A 22,157-nucleotide genomic window follows, 5' to 3' on the forward strand; every position below is an offset into this window, starting at 1 on the left:
TCTGGCGTGACACAAACGCACCTCCGAGCGTGTAACAGAGACACAGGTGTGGGATGTAGGCTGTGATTATGTTTGTAATGAACACATAAACCCGTGTGTGCGCACGTGTGTGTGTGTGTGTGTGTGTGCGCGCGCACGTGTGTGTGTGTGTGTGTTGAAGCATGCGGGGGATGTTCTTGTCTTGTATGTTTTGAGAGAACCCCCTTTGAGTCTCAACATGCTCCTGCTCTTTATGTCCTCCATACCCCAGATGGTGTGGGTGACTTATTGACACACAAACACACACACACACACTTGCACACGCACACACACTTCCCAACTGCCAGACCGTCACACCGTAAGCAGCACGCTGCAGAGATGTAAATGATTACAGATTGGTGACAGCATTTGATTAATTACGCCTGATGAGGGGTGCAGTTTTGCATTGATGTTGGACTAAATGCGTTATGGCGGCGCTTGAATGGAGGTTATTTTTGAACTTGTTAAAGTGAGGGTGAATGTGAAAATGATTACTACTGTACGCTACCCGAAATTGGATTACATTGCCTGTCAAACTAATATAGCGTTCGAGTTCTGCAGACCTCCTCCAAGGTCAAGAGAGATCTTTGTTTGTGTTTCTGTGCTACGCCAACGCGTAGCGAAGTTTCTGCAATCAGCGGTGTGCACTCTGACTAGAACGGGCTAGAAAATGACATTGGATGGCCTAAAATGAACAAAAATGAACAAAAAAAATGTTCCATAACAAATGTTGCTAACCAAGGTTCCACTGTAAACCAAAAAAGTCTCCATCAAAGCCAGATAATTTCAAACAAACTAGCAGTTTTTTTTGTCATCATTATGAATGTACCTTTCATTGTACCAGACACTAAAATGAACAAAAAAAAATTTTCCATAACAAATGTTGCTAACCAAGGTTCCACTGTAAACCAAAAAAAGCCTACATCCAAGCCAGATAATTTCAAACAAACTACCAGGTTTTTTGTCATCATTATAAATGTACCTTTCATTGTACCAGACACTAAAATGAACCAAAAAATATTTTCCATAACAAATGTTGCTAACCAAGGTTCCACTGTAAACCAAAAAAAGCCTACATCCAAGCCAGATAATTTCAAACAAACTAGCAGGTTTTTTTGTCATCATTATAAATGTACCTTTCATTGTACCAGACACTAAAATGAACAAAAAAAAATGTTCCATAACAAATGTTGCTAACCAAGGGTCCACTGTAAACTAAAAAAGCCTCCATCAAAGCCAGATCATTTCAAACAAACTAGCAGGTTTTTTTTGTCATCATTATAAATGTACCTTTCATTGTACCAGACACTAAAATGAACCAAAACAAATGTTCCATAACAAATGTTGCTAACCAAGGTTCCACTGTAAACCAAAAAAAGCCTACATCCAAGCCAGATAATTTCAAACAAACTAGCAGTTTTTTTTGTCATCATTATAAATGTACCTTTCATTGTACCAGACACTAAAATGAACAAAAAAAAAAATGTTCCATAACAAATGTTGCTAACCAAGGTTCCACTGTAAACCAAAAAAAGCCTACATCCAAGCCAGATAATTTCAAACAAACTAGCAGTTTTTTTTGTCATCATTATAAATGTGCCTTTCATTGTACCAGACACTAAAATGAACCAAAACAAATGTTCCATAACAAATGTTGCTAACCAAGGTTCCACTGTAAACCAAAAAAAGCCTACATCCAAGCCAGATAATTTCAAACAAACTAGCAGGTTTTTTTGTCATCATTATAAATGTACCTTTCATTGTACCAGACACTAAAATGAACAAAAGAAAAATGTTCCATAACAAATGTTGCTAACCAAGGTTCCACTGTAAACCAAAAAAAGCCTACATCCAAGCCAGATAATTTCAAACAAACTAGCAGTTTTTTTTGTCATCATTATAAATGTGCCTTTCATTGTACCAGACACTAAAATGAACCAAAAAAAATTTCCATAACAAATGTTGCTAACCAAGGTTCCACTGTAAACCAAAAAAAGCTTACATCCAAGCCAGATAATTTCAAACAAACTAGCAGGTTTTTTTGTCATCATTATAAATGTACCTTTCATTGTACCAGACACTAAAATGAACAAAAAAAATGTTCCATAACAAATGTTGCTAACCAAGGTTCCACTGTAAACCAAAAAAAGCCTCCATCAAAGCCAGGTAATTTCAAACAAACTAGCAGGTTTTTTTTGTCATCATTATAAATGTACCTTTCATTCTACTAGACACTAAAATGAACAAAAAAAAATTCCATTACTGTATATAATGTAGATATAGCGTCTATATACCGTAAGTGTCTCTAGCTTCCACTGTCATAAATGTGCTACAGTCCTACTACGGTTGTTAACCTGCAGCACATTATTTTAAGACTTACTCTAACAAGCTTAGAAGTCATTTTTTTGATATGCCGCTTATTTTACAGCACAGCGTGTGTCTGAAAATAACCAACGGGTTACAAAAGGTATCCTTTAACAAGGCAGAAAACACTCCCTGCTCAGCAGACCGTACAAGAGAGATTTTGGGGGTGGTATTACAGAAGAGCAGGGACTCTAATAATAAAAAAAAAAAAAGTTCATTCCTAGAAGTCCCCCCTGGTTGAAAATCCAAGCAATGTGCTCACAGTAAGAATTACGGCGGCCTCTATTTGTTGGGCTGAGTGAGTAAATGGCTCCCTTAAGGCCCCAACGATGCCACCGTAGAGACAATGGAGAATTTTACAACTCCCCTCCAGTCGCTCAGACGACTATTTCTGAAACGGTGGCAGCCACTTTAGCCCGCCGGGTCCCACATGGCGCTGTGGGCGGATATGGATGGACAGCCCAATTACAGTGCAATTTTTCGCCCCCCTTTGCTACACACATTGTGGATATTCAAACACACTTTTTTTGGTGCATTAATTTTTTAATGTTTTTTTTTTTTTAACAATATTCCAAAATATATCATTACAATAAGCAGTTTTTTGATTGGTTAGTCTCGGTTCTGATCTGATTGTCGCAGCTTAGATTTCAAAAAATGACATTGTGGCTGTCGGGGGCGGGGGGGGCTTTTCGGGGTGTGTATCTGTGGGTGGTTTTTCGATGATCCCACTCCCCTGCTGTTAAGAGGCGAACAGACCGCAGCCTGATAATGATTCTGTTGAATAGCTGCATGATTATACCTCTTTCTGGGATATGTCCCCCCCCCCCCCCCCCCCCCCTTCGCTTCCCCTCTGCTTTCTTTTTTTTTTTTTTCCCCCCCCGTCTCTAAAAGTCTCCCTGTTGACTCTTTCTTTCAGCTTTGTTCTTTTGCTTCGTCTCACCAATCACCGTTTCAAAGCTGGATTTACACTGCGGGTTGTTATAGCTACAGTACTATATACCTATGCACATCTTCCAAAGCTAACAATATCATAATAATTAATGAAGGCGTTATTTATTCAATCACTCGCCAGCTCATATTAATTAAGCCGCAACATCACTTCACTTCAATATCATCAGTAACCAAGATCAGCTTTAACTGAATACAATAAAAATGTAATGGTAATGGTTTTATTGCATTTGAACATGCATCAGATTACAATTGAATGCATCACATAATCAATCATAGTACAAACCATAGTACAAACAAACCATAGTAACTGTCAATATATATGTCAATATTATGTAATTGGATGGTCATATCACCTTGTACTTCGGTACGATGTGCATTATTAAAAAAAAAAAAAAAAACGTAAAATGTATTATGGAAAGCAGGAAGTGAACAAATGTAACAGTTACTGATTGTAAAAGTACCAGATGGAGGGGTAGGATTTAATAAGCTTTACTTCTTCCAACTCCTTTTGGACACTGGTTCACAACACCAGTTCACAACTGTGAACTGCATTGGTTAGCATTCGTCCCGGTTAGCATGTTTTTCGGTTGATGCCGAAAATTTCCGACAATGTACCTTGACTACGTTACATTTGCATGTCTTTGTGCATGAGCATGCTTTGATTGTGTGGCTTATTGTAGGTTTTTTCTCTTGTGTAATGTGGCAGTTATCATGAATAACTGGTGGGAGGAGTGATCACGTTGACTCAACAATGTTTCAGTTGCATGTAGAGCAGCGTCTGATTTTGTGGCTTACTTTGAGTCTTTGTATATGTTTACATTGTGCAGGGTTGCAGTGGTCATTAATAACTGGCGGGAGGAGTGCTCATGTCGATTATACCTCGACTATGTTACATTTGTAATCTGATGTTAATAATCAGTTCCCGGTTCCACATGTCCAAAAAGGAGTAGGAAGAAGCAAAGCTTATTAAATCCTACCCCTCCATCTGGTACTTTTACAATCAGTAACTGTTACATTTGTTCACTTCCTGCTTTCTTACTATAGTTTAAGTTTTTTTTTATGCATTTTTTTAATGCATTAGAAAAATGCATTTCAGATGCAGTACTTTTTATTTTGTATTGTATCTGAAGTACATGCAGTATTTCCTTCACCGGGGGGGGGGGGGTTGTGATACTTTGCTGCAAATGTCTGAGCACTTCCTGCTGAGCCTGGCTACATAAATCCTCCATTTTGGCAGTCAAATTCATTCATTCAGCAGAGCATAAAAATGTATTGAATGCATTTGGTTTTTTTGCTAGCTAGTGGTAGAAAAAGGAAGAAAAAAAAAATAAGTGTGGAATACATGAAAATGTACTCCTTCATAAAAGTAATTAGATATAAGTATTACTGATTTGGGTTGCCTCTGAACGCTCAGTTTCAAACACTCGCGCGAACCACTCGACCGCCGTGCAGCCGTCTCCGTACCATCAAGTTTGTTGAGTTGCCTCTTTGTTCCCCCCTCAAGTTGACCTTCCTGTAGGACAAAGTCGTATCCTTTCAGTTGATCACCTGACACGACCTTCCCACGTCCTTTTGTCTAATGTCTCCTGTAACCTCCCATTGTGGCTTTGTGTCCGTGATCTAACCTCTCGCTTAGTCGCCATCGCACGTTCTACACTATGCGTACGTACGTATGCATCAAACCGCATTGTACTCGCCGTCCTGCATAATGCATGCTATTAAAATAAGGCAACGCTAATCTCACCGCATCGCATTATTAGCTCTTAATGTATTCGGGGACACTATGATCTGCTAACACTAATGCCCCGGCTACTATTAATGCTTAATGCTAATGCAGTAACAGTGACAATCCTGAGCCGAGCCCGCCCATCCAGGATTATGTGAAGCTTTATAATCCCTTGTTAGCAAGCGGCGGAGGCATACATCACACCTCCGAGATAATCTGTGTGACAGTTACACACCTCGACTTGTCCTCATCTACTCCGGTAATCTACTCCTTCAGGGGTTAGATGCACAGTCAGCGACTTTGCTGATGATACGTACACACCAGGACTATCTGTTTTATATTTAAAGTACGCGTACGAGTCGTACTTCTGGGTTGTAGTATTGGAGGTTTTTTGCCGGAAGGCGTCATGGACTCGTTGTTTGGGTGGCGATTACTGTAAATTCAAAGTTTTAGTGCGCTTCAGATAAATTTACAGGATTGGATCGTTTCTTGGTAGCAGTTCCATCATGGCTACTTGCAGAGATGGCGTAAAACACCAAGACCGTACCATGTTTGACTAATACTACACATGTAGTACGCAAGTAAACGGTCTTTAACGTCTTTGGTTGACGGTACACAAAGATCACTTGGCCTTACATCACCCTAACCCTAACCAGGTTAGTTCCTGGTTCCTGCACGACGACACCCACTGACAGGACTGTACCATTATTAGATAATGAAATTATTTATTCCAGTTTTGAAGTATTAATCATGTCAAAGCGTATAGAATTACACAAAAGAATGTTTGGTCATACTTAACAATAAGGTACACAAAATCGCAGTAGTTACCGAGGAATAAATGAGGAACTAATGAGTAAAGTTAGCATTGGTTAGCATTCGTCCCGGTTAGCATGTTTTTCGGTTGATGCCGAAAATTTCCGACTATGTACCTCGACTATGTTACATTTGCATGCGTTTGTGCATAAGAATGCTTTGATTGTGTGGCTTATTGTAGGTTTTTCTCTTGTGTAATGTGGCAGTTATCATTAATAACTGGCGGGAGGAGTGCTCATGTCGACTATACCTCGACTATGTTACATTTGGATGTGTTTGTGCATAAGAATGCTTTGATTGTGTGGCTTATTGTAGGTTTTTCTCTTGTGTAATGTGGCAGTTATCATTAATAACTGGCGGGAGGAGTGCTCGTGTCGACTATACCTCGACTACGTTACAATTGCATGTGTTTGTACATAAGAATGCTTTGATTGTGTGGCTTATTGTAGGTTTTTCTCTTGTGTAATGTGGCAGTTATCATTAATAACTGGCGGGAGGAGTGCTCATGTCGACTATACTTCGACTACGTTACATTTGCATGCGTTTGTGCATAAGAATGCTTTGATTGTGTGGCTTATTGTAGGTTTTTCTCTTGTGTAATGTGGCAGTTATCATTAATAACTGGCGGGAGGAGTGCTCATGTCGACTATACCTCGACTACGTTACATTTGCATGCATTTGTGCATAAAAATGCTTTGATTGTGTGGCTTATTGTAGGTTTTTCTCTTGTGTAATGTGGCAGTTATCATTAATAACTGGCGGGAGGAGTGCTCATGTCGACTATACCTCGACTACGTTACATTTGCATGCATTTGTGCATAAAAATGCTTTGATTGTGTGGCTTATTGTAGGTTTTTCTCTTGTGTAATGTGGCAGTTATCATTAATAACTGGCGGGAGGAGTGCTTGTGTCAATTATACCTCGACTACGTTACATTTGCATGCGTTTGTGCATAAGCATGCTTTGATTGTGTGGCTTATTGTAGTTTTTTTTCTTGCGTAATGTGGCAGTTATCATTAATAAATGGTGGGAGGAGTGATCACATTGACTCAACAATGTTTCAGTTGCATAAATTTGTCTGTGGACCAGAAAGCGTAGAGCAGCCTCTGATTCTGTGGCTTACTTTGAGTCTTTGTATATGTTTATATTGTGCAGGGTTGCAATGGTCATTAATAACTGGCGGGAGGAGTGCTCATGTCGATTCCACTGTCATATGCATATGTCATGTGCTGACACGACTGTACCATCAGTACAGTCGTACCATTATTGGTACCATTATTGGCTAAAATTCAACTTATCCCAAACACTTGATTGCAGTTGTTGCAGCTAAGGGTGGCCCAGCCAGGTATTATTAGCTTTAGGGGTCGAGCCCTGTGATTGGCTGGCCACCAGTCCAGGGTGTACTTTGCCTCTGAATAGATAAATAAACATTTAAAGGGGACTTAATGTGCTTTTTCCACCTTTCTGCCCTATAAATCAATTCAGTTAACGTCCGCTTTGGTTAGGAGTTAACAAATGTTGCTAACCAAGGTTCCACTGTAAACCAAAAAAGCCTCCATCAAAGCCGGATCATTTCAAACAAACTAGCAGATTTTTTTGTCATCATTGTAAATGTACCTTTCATTGTACCAGACGCTAAAATGAACAAAAAAAATGTTCCATAACAAATGTTGCTAACCAAGGTTCCACTGTAAACCAAAAAAGCCTTCATCAAAGCCAGATAATTTCAAACAAACTAGCAGGTTTTTTTTTTGTCATCATTGTAAATGTACCTTTCATTGTACCAGACACTAAAATGAACAAAAATAATGTTCCATAACAAATGTTGCTAACCAAGGTTCCACTGTAAACCGAAAAAGCCTCCATCAAAGCCAGATCATTTCAAACAAACTAGCAGGTTTTTTTTGTCATCATTGTAAATGTACCTTTCATTGTACCAGACACTAAAATGAACAAAAATAATGTTCCATAACAAATGTTGCTAACCAAGGTTCCACTGTAAACCGAAAAAGCCTCCATCAAAGCCAGATCATTTCAAACAAACTAGCAGGTTTTTTTTGTCATCATTGTAAATGTACCTTTCATTGTACCAGACACTAAAATGAACAAAAAAAAATGTTCCATAACAAATGTTGCTAACCAAGGTTCCACTGTAAACCAAAAAAGTCTCCATCAAAGCCAGATAATTTCAAACAAACTAAAATGAACAAAAAAAAATTCCAATTCCAATTTCACTTAATAATAAAGTTTGCAGGGTTGAAATGCGCAATGGTTAAATAGACGCGGTTTACTATTTACTACATGTTTTTATCTATTACACATGCTCACACATATACAGTACTGTAAATACATATTTTATGAAGTAGTCCACCGTCCCACTTGGTTTATTTCCGTGTTTATTCTCTTCCCAAAACCCAGTTAAATATAAAATACATGATTGTGCAAAGTCATTTCATTTGATGACTTCTTTCGCCGTAAGAGTTGTAAACGTCTCTCTCTGTTTTATAAACGATATAAAAAGCACAAAAGATGATTAGTTTTTTTTTAGAGTCTCCTGGTTTATTAGACGACCTTGCCGTGTTAAAAAAAAGTATTTAACTAACGATATGAGAATAGACGCGTTAACGTGAAGGTTTTTTTCTCGCGGTTATCGCCTGTGATAAGAAATCGGTGGATGCGAAGCCGAGCAGGGTGATAGGAGGAGGAAAGGAGGTGAAAGAGAGGTGATGATGAGGATGCAGGAGGTAAAAAAAAAAAAAAAAGGAGGGGGGGAGGGAGGGGGGGGTTCAGGAGAGGGGAGATAATGTACTGTAGGCTGATTAATGTCAAAGGCGTTGAGTCCTGAATACTTATGAAGCAGATGTCAATGGAGCTTTACCCCGCAAGGTTACACCGGGGGAGTCTTGTAGGGAGGGATGGTGGGTCACAACCACAGGGGGGGGGGGTGCATCCTTAGTGTTCTTATTGGTTATAGAAAAAAAGAACATTAATATTATTAACAAATAACCTTGCATTATTTGATGCTGTCCGTGCTGCCATTGGTTTGTTTTTATATAAATATTATATATATATATATAATTTGTCTGGTAAATGTACCTTTCATTATACCAGACACGAAAATGAACAAAAACTTTTTTCCATTACTGTATATAATGTCGATATTATAATTAAAATATAATTAAAATAATATATATCAATTATATAATAATATTATATAAAATAATATCATAATATAATAATAACAAACCACATAACAAACCAATGGCAGCACGGACAGCATCAAATAATGCAAGTTTTTTTGTTAATAATGTTAATGTTTAATTATATTAACATTATTATATAATTATATAATAATTATATATATATATATTAATATTATATAAAATAATATAATAATAATATAATAACAAACCACACAACAAACGATTATATATATATATATATATATATATATATATATATATATATATATATATATATATATATATATATATATATATATATATATATATATATATATTATAATAATATTATAAAAATATTATAATAATAATAATATAATAATAACAAACCACATAACAAACCAATGGCAGCAAGGACAGCATCAAATAATGCAAGGTTATTTGTTAATAATGTTAATGTTTAATTATATTAACATAATTATATAATTATATAATATATATATATATATATATATATATATTATAAAAAATATTATATATAAATATATAATATAATAATAATATTATATTATATATATATATATTTTTTTTTATACACTATATGCGTTACATTAACGCTCAGTTTGGACTCTTAGGAAAAACAATCAGTCTGCACTTCCTGAATAACAAACAAAAAACAGACAAAATGTGTACATATATTTATACTGTTTATTCTGTATATTTTATATTTTCTGCACCTACTTCACCAAAACAAATTCCTAGTATGTGTTTGATCATACCTGGCAATAAACCATTTCTGATTCTGATTTTTTTTTTTTTTTTTTTTGGTTTGACGTCTTCACAGCAACTCGTGCGTCTTTTTTTCGTAGCGCAGGCAGGACAGCATAGCCCAAGGCTGTACAACACCGTATGCAGGCTTTGTGCTGCTTCTGAAGCTTTTGTGCTTTACACAGAGTGAGCAGGAATAGCAAACTGTGCCAGCGAGACGTTTTGGATGTTTGACTGAACCCTGGATCACCTGAGATCAAACGGTACCCATGTGTCAGCACTTTAAAAAAAAAAAAAAACGGCTCTGTTGCTCCATCCAAATAAAGTACATAAAAAAATATCAAAATATAAAACCTGTGGGCTGAGTCAGTGCATGCATGAAAAAAAAAAATAAACACAACGATGAACATTCATCATAAGTGAGTACACTGAGCACCAAAAGGGCATCGCATACTGCAGCTGGCCTGCTTTGTGTCTTCTGAATCCCCCCCCCCCCCCCCCCCAAAAAAAAAGTTCCATCACGTCAGGTTAAACAAAAGCAGGCCTTGCTGATTTGTTCCACTGGGACCAGACTCCTCGGTCCGAGCCCATCCCGACTTGTCGACAACAAAAGCCGCTACACACGCTGTTTGTTATTGATGACGCAGCAGCGACCTTTCACCCCTGACCTCTCATTTAATGACCCCCCCCTCCCCTCACACCATTGATGGAAGGTCAAGAGCAGATGTTGCACAGACACGCCGACCTCAGAAAAAGAATCTTCTGGTGAACTCGCTGGAGAGTCCATTTGCCGAGGATGAGATCGTTAACGCCGTAGTTTATTGGGTAAGGTGGCAGTTATCATTAGCTAGCGCTAACTGGCGGGAGGAGGGATCACATTATGACTCGAAGGGGTCAGCTGATCACATGGCTTAATTTGAGTGCTTGTATTTACAGTATTTCTATTGGTCAAGGAGGAAGTTATCATTGTAAGGTTGCAGTGATCATTAATAACTGGCGGGAGGAGTGCTCATGTCCATTATACCTCGACTACGTTACATTTGCATGTGTTTGTGCACGAGCATGCTTTGATTGTGTGGCTTATTGTAGGTTTTTGTATATATTTATATTGTGCAGGGTTGCAGTGGTCATTAATAACTGGCGGGAGGAGTGCTCGTGTCGATTATACCTCGACTATGTTACATTTGCATGTGTTTGTGCACAAGCATTCCTTGTTTGTGTGGCTTATTGTAGTTTTTTTGTATGTATTTCTCTTGTGCAAGGTGGCAGTTATCATTAATAAATGGTGGGAGGAGTGATCACTTTTGACTCAAAATTGTTTCAGTTGCATGTATCTGTCCACCAAGAAAGTGTGAGCAGCATCTGATTTTGTGGCTTACTTTGAGTCTTAGTAGTATATATTTATATTGTGCAGGGTTGCAGTGATCATTAATAACTGGCAGGAGGAGTGATTACATTAATTATGATTTAATTATCATTACGACCTGGGTAACATCCATCTGGATTATTTTGTTCTACCACCTGTAGAACCAGCCCATTCCCAAAGCGCTCCTGAGGACCTGTGGACAGCTGCCGAAACCCACTTCCTAATTTTGTCAGTACAGGTGGATAAATTGACCGTGTGTATACAAGGCTTTGATTTTGTGGTAAATCTGGTCCCGGGCCCGCCCCCCCTAGTCCAGTCCAAAGTTTGTTGTGTGTTTGCTCCAAGTGAAAGGTCTTTGTTGTACTCTGTTGTACATAAGCACATACATGTACATACATACTTACATACATACATATGTTACATTTGCTTATGTTTGCACATGAGCAAGTATAGCAGACTTTGATTTAGCGTCTTATTTTGAGTCTTTGTATATATTTCTATTGTGTACAGGTGGCAGTTCCCAAGCGCTCCCGAGGACCTCTGGACAGCTGCCGAAACCCACTTTCTAATTTTGTCGGTACAGGAGAATAAATTGACCGTGTGTATAGGAGGCTTTGATTTTTGTGGTAAATCTAATTGTGAAATGATTCGACAAGGTTGCGCACACGTATGTGTTCATGCATGACCTGCGGTGCCGGTCCGAGTCCCGCCTCTCCCCACTATGCCCAACCTAGTCCAGTACAAAGTTTGTTGTGTCTTTGTTCCAAGTGAAAGGTCTTGTGTTATCTCTGTTGTACATAAGCACATACATGTACATACATACATGTACATACATACGTACATACATACATACATACATACATATACAAGTTTTCACACTCTGTTACATTTGCTTGTATTTGCTCATGAGCAAGTATAGCAGATTTTGCGTCTTTTTTTGAGACTTTGTATATATTTCTATTGTGTACAGGTGGCAGTTATCGTTCACTGAGCCGATTCCCAAGCGCTCCCGAGGACCTCTGGACAGCTGCCGAAACCCACTTGCTAATTTTTTCGGTACAGGAGAATAAATTGACCGTGTGTGACCGAGGCTTTGTTTTTGTGGTAAATCTAATTGTGAAATGATTCGACAAGGTTGCGCACACGCATGTCAGTCCCGCCTCTCCCCACTATGCCCAACCTAGTCCAGTACCAAGTTTGTTGCGTCTTTGTTGACGATGACATTCTGAGATAAACCTTGGCTCGGTTGACATTACCAGTCATCTCACATCTCTTCGGAATCTCTCCTCTACTATCCTCTTCTCCACTTCCTCTAATCTCTGCCTCTATTAGTAGTCTATTTACGGCGTATTCAGTCTGGAGCCTGTCAACACTTTACTCCAGAGCTTTATCAAGCCACTGATAAACTACACACGCGTATTTACATGCAGGCACACTCGTATGAAGATGCCGGATTCGAAAGGAGTGTGTGTGTGTGTGTATTGGTTTGTAAATGTATATGCTTGGATATACAGTATGTGTGTTTTATGTGCACACGGGTATATGTTATCAGCGGAGTCCCAGTGTGCTCGCCGAGGGCCAGTCTATTTAGTGTTCATAACAAAGCCTTTTACTCGGGCTCCAATCAGGATTAAACCCTTATCAGCGCTCACAGACCACAGGACACAGCCAGCCAGCACGTGTGTGTGTGTGTGTGTGTGTGTGTGTGTGTGTGTGTGTGTGTGTGTGTGGCCAAGAGGCACATCCTTGCGGGTTGTATACAGGATTATTTTGCACATTTGGCTTGTATTGTTTTTTTTTTTTTGTGTGTGTTTTTTTTGTGCACGTGTTTGTGATGTATTTCTTAATTTGCTGCATATGTGCACACACGCAGGTAGAGGTAGACAAAAGTGTGTTGTTAAGTGTGTGTGTGTGTGTGTGTGTGTGTGTCATTGAAGCAGTATTAAATGCAGATCCAAAGCTCTGTACCCCCCCCCCCCCCCCCAAACCCCCCACCCACCCGTGGGTTAGATAATTATCATCACTGTATGTGAGATTGTTTGCTGGAGTGTGCTATGAATCATATCTTAGCCTAATTGAACGTTTACACTGAGGGGGGGGCACAGATGTATGGATGCAAGACTGGGTGGGGTGGGGGGGGGGCAAAGATGAAAATTACCCCAAGATGAAAGATGATGATGAAAAGTGAAAGGTTTAAGAATGGAGTTAAGAAAGGCATGAAAATTAATAAACAAGAAAAGACAAAGGAAGACTTATCGAAGGTGGTGGTGGGCGGGGGGGGGGGGGGGGGGGGGGCAGGAAGTAAACTTCATGCCATCAATCTTCATTTTTTGTGTATTGAACGTCTTCAATATTTGTCCCGTTCAGACAAATATGTCGGATTCTCATTCATTTATACTAGGGGTCATTAAAAGTACTCATACAGTACTGCCATTGGTTGGCCACCAGTCCGGAGTGTACCCCAATTCTTGCCTAAAGGCAGCTGGGATAGACTCCAGCATACCCACAACCCCAGTGAACACAAGCCGTATACAAAAAGGATGGATAATATTATAACCTCGTTATCGCATAAGTGAGTTTCCACAAAGTAGGATTACTTATTTACTTTATAAACATAGTATTACATTCATTTTCTACCGTTTATCCTCACAATGGGGGGGGGGGGTGCTGGAGCCTATCCCAGCTGTCTTCGGGGCGAGAAGGCGGGGTACACTCTGGACTGGGAGAACCTTGGTAGAACGTGCAAACTCCACACAGACATGCCCGAGGGTGGAATCGAACTTGGGTCTCCTAGCTGTGAGGCCTGCGTACTAACCACTTGTCTGATGTGCAGCCTGAATTACTTTATAAACAAAATATTTTCATGTTTAGAGCATAGAAAAACCTTGAAAATTAGTTTTTTTTTAACATAATTAGAGCTCTCTATACATGAAATAACACCCCTATAGTCACATTTATACTCATATTATATCGTACATAGAATTAGAGAAAAAAACATTTAAACACTTATCCTCATGAGGGTTGCGTGGGTGCTGGAGAATATCAGCAGCTGTCTTTGGGCGAGAGGCGGGGTATACCCAATTCAAAATGGCCGAGGGTGGAATCGAACCTGGGTCTCCTACTGTGAGACCTGCGTGCAAACCACTTGACCACCATGCAGTGTGAATTACTTTATAAACAAAATATTTTCATGTATTGAGCATAGAAAATCCTCCTAACAAAACCTTGAAAATATGTTTTTTTTAACATTATTAGAGCTCTCTATACATGAAATAACACCCCTATAGTCACATTTATACTCGTATAGTACATAGAATCAGAGAAAAAAATAATCATAGAATCATAGAAAAACCTCCTAACAAAACCTTAAAAATATGTTTTTTTTAACATTATTAGAGCTCTCTATACATGAAATAACACCCCTATAGTCACATTTATACTCGTATAGTACATAGAATCAGAGAAAAAAATAATCATAGAATCATAGAAAAACCTCCTAACAAAACCTTAAAAATATGTTTTTTTTAACATTATTAGAGCTCTCTATACATGAAATAACACCCCTATAGTCACATTATACTCGTATAGTACATAGAATCAGATAAAAAAATATTTAAGATAAATAAGACTCGTCCTTGTGTATGTTATAATAAACGTATTACATACATAATATGACAGTAACATCTTAGAATACTACATTTACTACTTTTTAATGTTTTGTTATCGATATTTTACTTCATTAAATAAGAGTTAATTAATTTAACGGTGGCTCCAGTACATAACCACACAGACTGTAAACCATTTTTATTGTCGCACACCCAACGACGTGATTGGCTGTCGAGGATGCTTTAAGCGATGCGATATATACAGTGGGGTCTTTGTTGGTATGATAACACAACATCTAATTATGCAAATCTGCTCTTCATTCATATTAATGAGGGAGGAGTCTGCGACAGACACAACAATGAGCTGGCAAAATGAGGCGACACGGACGCTATGAATAAAAAGCAAAGAGGCCACAGAGGATTATTTACATCCATCTGTCTACGCTAAAAACCCAAAAAACACTTTTTTTGCATTTTGGTCTTGAACTTAAGACTACTCAATAAAGTTGTACAACTCCATAACAGTCTGTTTAGTTTTGCCATAATAATGCGTTAGGATCGGTTTCTTGGGGTTTGGCGCCTTATTGTGAAAAATAATATTATTTTATGGTCACCCCCCCTCCACCCTGTTGTCATCAGATTAGTGTACTTAAAATATGTCAAAGTTTCATTTCTATGTTATGATGCAATATCACCAAAGACTTTCAACTCGACTTTCAATGACTTGGACTTGACTCTGACTTTAGCCTGATGACTGACAATATTTCCGATTTTTATTGAATGTGTCCCCATTCAAAGTATTAATTTCACATGATCGGTATTATTTCCAGCAAGACAACATATTTTCCCTTGGAATTTTTTGCATTAAATGCATTTATTAACGTCCAATCAGGTTTAAGAACAAACATGTGTGGTACTGTTTTGTCGGCAATCTTTTTCTGTGATTTATCACACTGGTCTTCCATTCATTCATTCATTTTCTGATGCTAAGCTAATTAGCTTAGCATGTTTTTTGGAATGTGGGAGGAAGCCGGAGTACCCGGGAGTACACGGGAGAACATGCTAACTCCACACAGAGATGGCCGAGGTTGGAATCGAACTCGGGTCTCCTAGCTGTGTGGCCTATGCGCTAACCACTCGTCCAACGCTAGTCTTGAAAAAATCAATTCAAAGTGTATAATTCATTCATTCATTCATTTTCTGCCGCTTATCCTCACAAGGGTCACAATGGGTGCTGGAGCCTATCCCAGCTGTCTTTGGTCGAGAGGCGGGGTACACCCTGGACTGGTGGCCAGCCAATCACAGGGCACATATAGACAAACAACCATTCACACTCACATTCATACCTATGGATAATTTGGAGTTGCTAATTAGCTTAGCATGTTTTTTGGAATGTGGGAGGAAGCCAGAGTACCTGGGAGTACACGGAAAACCATGCAAACTCCACACAGAGATGGCCGAGGTTGGAATCAAACTCGGGTCTCCTAGCTGTGTAGCCTATGCGCTAACCACTCGTCCAACGCTGGTGTTAAAAAAATCAATTCAAAGTGTATCAATTGTGTTTGTCAAATTATTACATGCATTGAGATGCTTCTGTAAGTGATGATGATGATGGCTGGGTTTGCTTGAGTGGGTCAGACATTTTGATTTGGTTGTACCCCGCCTCTCGCCCAAAGACAGCTGCTGATAGGCTCCAGCACCCACGCGACCCTCATGAGGATAAGTGTTTAAATGTTTTTTTTCTCTGATTCTATGTACAATATAATATGAGTATAAATGTGACTATAGGGGTGTTATTTCCTGTCTAGAGGGCTCTAATAATGTTAAAAAACATATTTTTAAGGTTTTGTTAGGAGGTTTTTCTATGCTCTTATCATGAAAATATGTAGTTTATAAAGTAATTGGGGCTGAATGATAAACAAGTGGTTAGCATGCAAGCCTCACAGTAGGAGACCCAAGTTCGATTCCACTCTCGGCCATGTCTGTATGGAGTTTGCACGTTCTCCCAGGGTTCTCCCAGTCCAGAGTGTACCCCACCTCTCGCCCGAAGACAGCTGGGATAGGCTCCAGCACCCCCCATTGTGAGGATAAGCAGTAGAAAATGAATGTAATACTACGTTTATAACATAAATAAGTAATCCTACTTTGTGTACTTTGTCACTTATCACAGTCTGGAACAAATGAATTGCGATAACGAGGTTATAATATTATGCATCAGTTTTCTATACCGCTTGTGGGGGATGCTGGAGTCTATCCCAGATGCCTTCAGGTGAGAATTGGGGTACACGCCGGACTGGTGGCCAACCAATGGCAGTACTGTATGAGTACTTTTAATGACTCCTAGTATAAATGAATGAGAATCAGACATATTTGTCCGAACGGGACAAATTATTGAAGACGTTCAATACACAAAAAATGAAGATTGATGGCATGAAGTTGACTTCCTTATCCCCTCCCACCTTCAATAAGTCTTCCTTCTTTTCTTGTGTATTAATTTTCAATTTTTAAGATGTTCTTTTTTTTCACTGAACCAATTGAATTGTTTAATGCAAAACCACAAAACAAAATATATTAAGCCCAAAAAAAGGTGATACATGTTTTCTATCGGATGGCAAATTTATGCTGATTTTTTTTTTTTTTTTTTAGACCATGATCCAGCCTGTGTATCTTGACAGTACTTTATAGTAGGGAGTTTATAGTGGAAATAAAAGGTAGCAGCAGGTCCCCACTGTTGTCGGCATTAGCATACAGTAGTGGTTGTAAGCAGGCAGACAGGTGTTAATGATCCTCCAAGGACCGCCATATTTATTCATGGATTTCACTTCAGCCTAATTTCTAACCCCTCCATCCAAATGTATCGTGACGGCAGCGCTCGGTTTTGATGTAGCTTTACTGTACGTCGAGCAGCGTGAGTCGGACATGTGTCATGTGAAATCTTCATCATCGTTTTTCGCACCAGGTCTGTCTGCTGGTAGATTTAGTTCGTTATTGATCTAGTGCAGTTTTTTTTTTTTTTGTGCGTTTTAAAAAGGATGCAAAGACGCCTCGTAGTCAAGTCGGACTCACTTGAGATTTGGGAATGCTGACGTTTGATAGTCCAGGTTGCTTACGAGGAAAAACGTTTCAGCAGCCATTTTTATTTTTTTTTCCAGTTTTGACGTTACTGTTTGAAAAGGTTGTAAATTATTAGAGGTAAAGCCATAATGTAAAATTAGATGGGAGTCAATTCAGAATTTCTCAGAGCCGGCTCATCAAAATGTCTGATCCAATCAAGCAAACCCAGCCATCATCATCGTCACTTACAGAAGCATCTCAATACATGTAATAATTTGACAAACACAAATGATACACTTTGAATTGAAGACCAGTGTGGGATGAGTGGTTAGTGCGCATGCCACACAGCTAGGAGATCCGAGTTCGATTCCACTCTCGGCCATCTATGTGTGGAGTTTGCATGTTCTCCCCCAAAAACATGCTAGGTTAATTAGCGACTCCAAATTGTCCATAGCTATGAATGTGAGTGTGAATGGTTGTTTGTCTATATGTGCCCTGTGATTGGCTGGCCACCAGTCCAGGGTGTACCCCGCCTCTCGCCCCAAGACAGCTGGGATAGGCTCCAGCACCCCCGCGACCCTCGTGAGGAAAAAGCGGTAGAAAATGAATGAATGAATGAATTGATACACTTTGAATTGAAGACCAGTGTGGGCTGAGTGGTTAGCGCGCATGCCACACAGCTAGGAGACCCGAGTTCAATTCCACTCTCGGCCATCTCTGTGTGGAGTTTGCAGGTTCTCCCCGTGCATGCATGGGTTTTCTCCGGGTACTCCGGTTTCCTCCCACATTCCAAAAACATGCTAGGTTAATTAGCGACTCCAAATTGTCCATAGGTATGAATGTGAGTGTGAATGGTTGTTTGTCTATATGTGCCCTGTGATTGGCTGGCCACCAGTCCAGGGTGTACCCCGCCTCTCGCCCGAAGACAGCTGGGATAGGCTCCAGCACCCCCGTGACCCTCGTGAGGATAAGCAGTAGAAAATTAATGAATGAATGAACTTATCTTGTATACAAAAGTAGTTAAACTAACTTAATACTGGTATTTCCAAATATCCGCAAGGCATGCTAGGTAGTCCAGCTGCAACAACAACTATGAACAATAAAACACTAATCATCTCGCATGACGCATGCATGGGTTTTTCTCCGGGTATTCCGGTTTCCTCCCACATTCCAAAAACATGCTAGGTTAATTAGCGACTCCAAATTGTCCATAGGTATGAATGTGAGTGTGAATGGTTGTTTGTCTATATGTGCCCTGTGATTGGCTGGCCACCAGTACAGGGTGTACCCCGCCTCTGGGATAGGCTCCAGCATCACCCTCGTGAGGATAAGCGGCAGAAAATGAATGAATGAATGAATAAAAACATCATAGGCATACTGTTCATATTATGCTAGTATGCCCCCTAGTGGTTGGAAGCAATATAGGGAATTGGAAGTGTTATGATCTTCTGCTGAGGCTATGACATCATTACTTTTCTGTCTTTTCATTGATCCTTTTGATTACAAAAAAATTCTGTTAAGGCTAAAAATTCCCGCCGCTCTCAATTCCGAACCCACAGAGTCGTAAAGTGACGGTAAACATTTGATTGGATGAAACAAACAAAAAGTCAATATCACAGAGCCAACAGGATACGGAAACCTTTTATAGACGTAAGTGAAGCTGAACTTTTCCACGGAGAAGAAGAAGCCATTATGAGCCGTGAACGTGTGTGTTTGTGTGTTCGTTCCTCCTAATGAGCATCTGTCAGTACAGACCTGATAGCTGTGGTGCAACACCCGGGGCTTATTTTCAGCTGGAAGGCTGTTCAGCCAGGTCAACATCTGGACTTAAGGAAGGAAGCTCACAACCCGGCAACACTTTGGTCTCCGTAGTCATTAAAGTGTTAGGAACCAGAAACGCACCATTTGCAGCTTTCTGATAAAAAGGTTGGAAAATTGCACCGAGAAATGAGCGTTCTTTGGGAAAGTCGAGAGTTACTTGGGGTGGTTTACCATCGGCCTGTCAAAATAGGAATGGCGGAGCCGACACCCGGGTTTAACAATAACGCCAGAAAGTATCACACGTACCAAATATATACAGTACACACTTCTCTTCAAAATATTAAGACGAGTTTTTGAAAGAATCTCTACTGAGATATATATTTTTTTTCCTTTTTTCCCATTGTCATCAGATTAGTGTACTAATATGTCAAAGTTTCATTTCTAAGCTATTGTATTGTATTGTACCTACAATTGTATTTGGCTCCACTGTGGGTTATTTTGCAGCCATGATTAATAAGAGCAGAGACTTGTGGCATAACTGTTTGCAAATAACAACAGAGGGAACCGGGCTAGTGATGGGTGAGGGAACTGGGAGGGAAATGGCTTCAGGTCAGGGTTTCCATGCTAACACACGCTCATAAATACATTTTCATAATCCTGGTGGAACATGCATGGTTGTCCAAAGTGTGGCGCCGAGGCCATTCGTGGAATGTAGATCATTGCGGAAATAACAAACAAAAACAAGCTAAAGTGCAAAAACAGCACTAGAAAAAGCGAGACCGCTGATGCTAATAACAAATAAAAACACAACAATTTGTCTTTAAATATATGTATAATGTTATTTTTAATATTATTTATTTATTTATTTAATATATATATTTTTAAGACAGTAGTTGATAGAAAAACAGTGAGCTACAGTATATCATTACATCCTGTATTATTATTATAACAGTGTTTGAGTGTCGACAAATATTTCAAAACACACTAGAAAAAGCGAGACCACTGATACTAATAACAAATAAAAACACAAAGATTTGTCTTTAAATATATATATATATATCTAATATTATTTATTTATAATTTATAAATTTATAATTTATAAATTTATAAATTTTTTATTTTTTATTTTTTATTTTTTATTTTTTATTTTTTATTTTATCTTATTTTATCTTATTTTATCTTATTTTATCTTATTTTATTTATTATTTATTAATTATTATTTATTATTTATTCTTTTCTTTTCTTTTCTTTTCTTTTCTTTTCTTTTCTTTTCTTTTCTTTTCTTTTCTTTTCTTTTCTTTTATTTTATTTTATTTTATTTTATTTTATTTTATTTTATTTTATTTTATTTTATTTTATATATATATTTTTAAGACAGTAGTTGAGAGAAAAACAGTGAGCTACAGTATATCATTACATCCTGTATTATTATTATTATTATTATAACAATGTTTGAGTGTCAACAAATATTTCAAAACACACGTGCATTGTTTTGTGACTTTTTTTTTTAAGTTTGTTTGTCCAGTCATTTTCACGGACTCGTAAAATCTCGTAAAACGTTTTGAGTTGGGTGTGTGTGTCCCGTGTCTCCCAAACGCTGTCCTACATGTGGCACAGAGGCACAGCATCCTATCCCTTTAAGAATGTCGCCATGTTGTTGAGACTCACTTTCAGGCCAGAAATAAGGTCCCGCTAATCTTCCTAGAACCATTTTTAAGGTGGTTGTCCTCTGAAATGACGGAGACGCGGTGTGTATGTTTTGCGGTGGTGTTTTTGTGCGGTGTGTTCATGTGTGTAAATGTGCTAGTTTACGGTTATCGTGGCACATTAAAGTGAACAACGCGGGACATCTGTCAGTTGGAGACATCACAGGGGACACTGCCTTTGCGTGTGTGTGTGTGTGTGTGTGTGTGTGTGTGTGTGTGTGCGTTCAGAGGCAAAGGAAGGTCACCTCCCATGCACGGCTCGGTGTAACAGCACCTAGCGCGCGTGCACGAGCAAGCCAAGCACCAGCAGTCTCCCAAGGACAACAAAGTGCTTATCCATCAGAAAAAAAAAAATGGTGGCTTTTCAATCCTGTGAGCAGACACACACACACACACACACACACTCACACACACACACCTCAGTGACACACTGACACACGGCCGTAAAGAGTAAAACCCACCCTTTGAAGTCTACTGCTTATGTTGGGATGACACGGCTTTGTTTGGGGTCTCAATTCCCACTAAACCTTGTCAACCAACTGAATTCAGTGCAAGTACAAATTCAGTCTTTACTATGTTACACGGGCGGCACGGTGGTTGAGTGGTTAGCGCGCAGGCCTCACATCTAGGAGACCAGGGTTCAATCCCACCCTCGGCCATCTCTGTGTGGAGTTTGCATGTTCTCCCCCGTGCATGCGTGGGTTTTTTCCGGGTATTCCAAAAACATGCTAGGTTAATTAGCGACTCCAAATGGTCCAATGGGTATGAATGTGAGTGTGAATGGTTGTTTGTCTATATGTGCCCTGTGATTGGCTGCATGGCCACCAGTCCAGGGTGTACCCC

The 22,157-nt window shown here is 39.1% G+C and overlaps 1 protein-coding gene across 1 annotated transcript in view; it reads left to right on the forward strand.

The window, feature by feature from the left end:
- Positions 1-22,157, forward strand: part of galnt1 (UDP-N-acetyl-alpha-D-galactosamine:polypeptide N-acetylgalactosaminyltransferase 1) — a 180,440-nt gene that overhangs the window by 79,144 nt on the left and 79,139 nt on the right. The window lies entirely within an intron of this gene.

The sequence above is a fragment of the Doryrhamphus excisus genome, chromosome 10 (assembly GCF_030265055.1).
Source record: "Doryrhamphus excisus isolate RoL2022-K1 chromosome 10, RoL_Dexc_1.0, whole genome shotgun sequence".
Classification (NCBI taxonomy): domain Eukaryota; kingdom Metazoa; phylum Chordata; class Actinopteri; order Syngnathiformes; family Syngnathidae; genus Doryrhamphus; species Doryrhamphus excisus.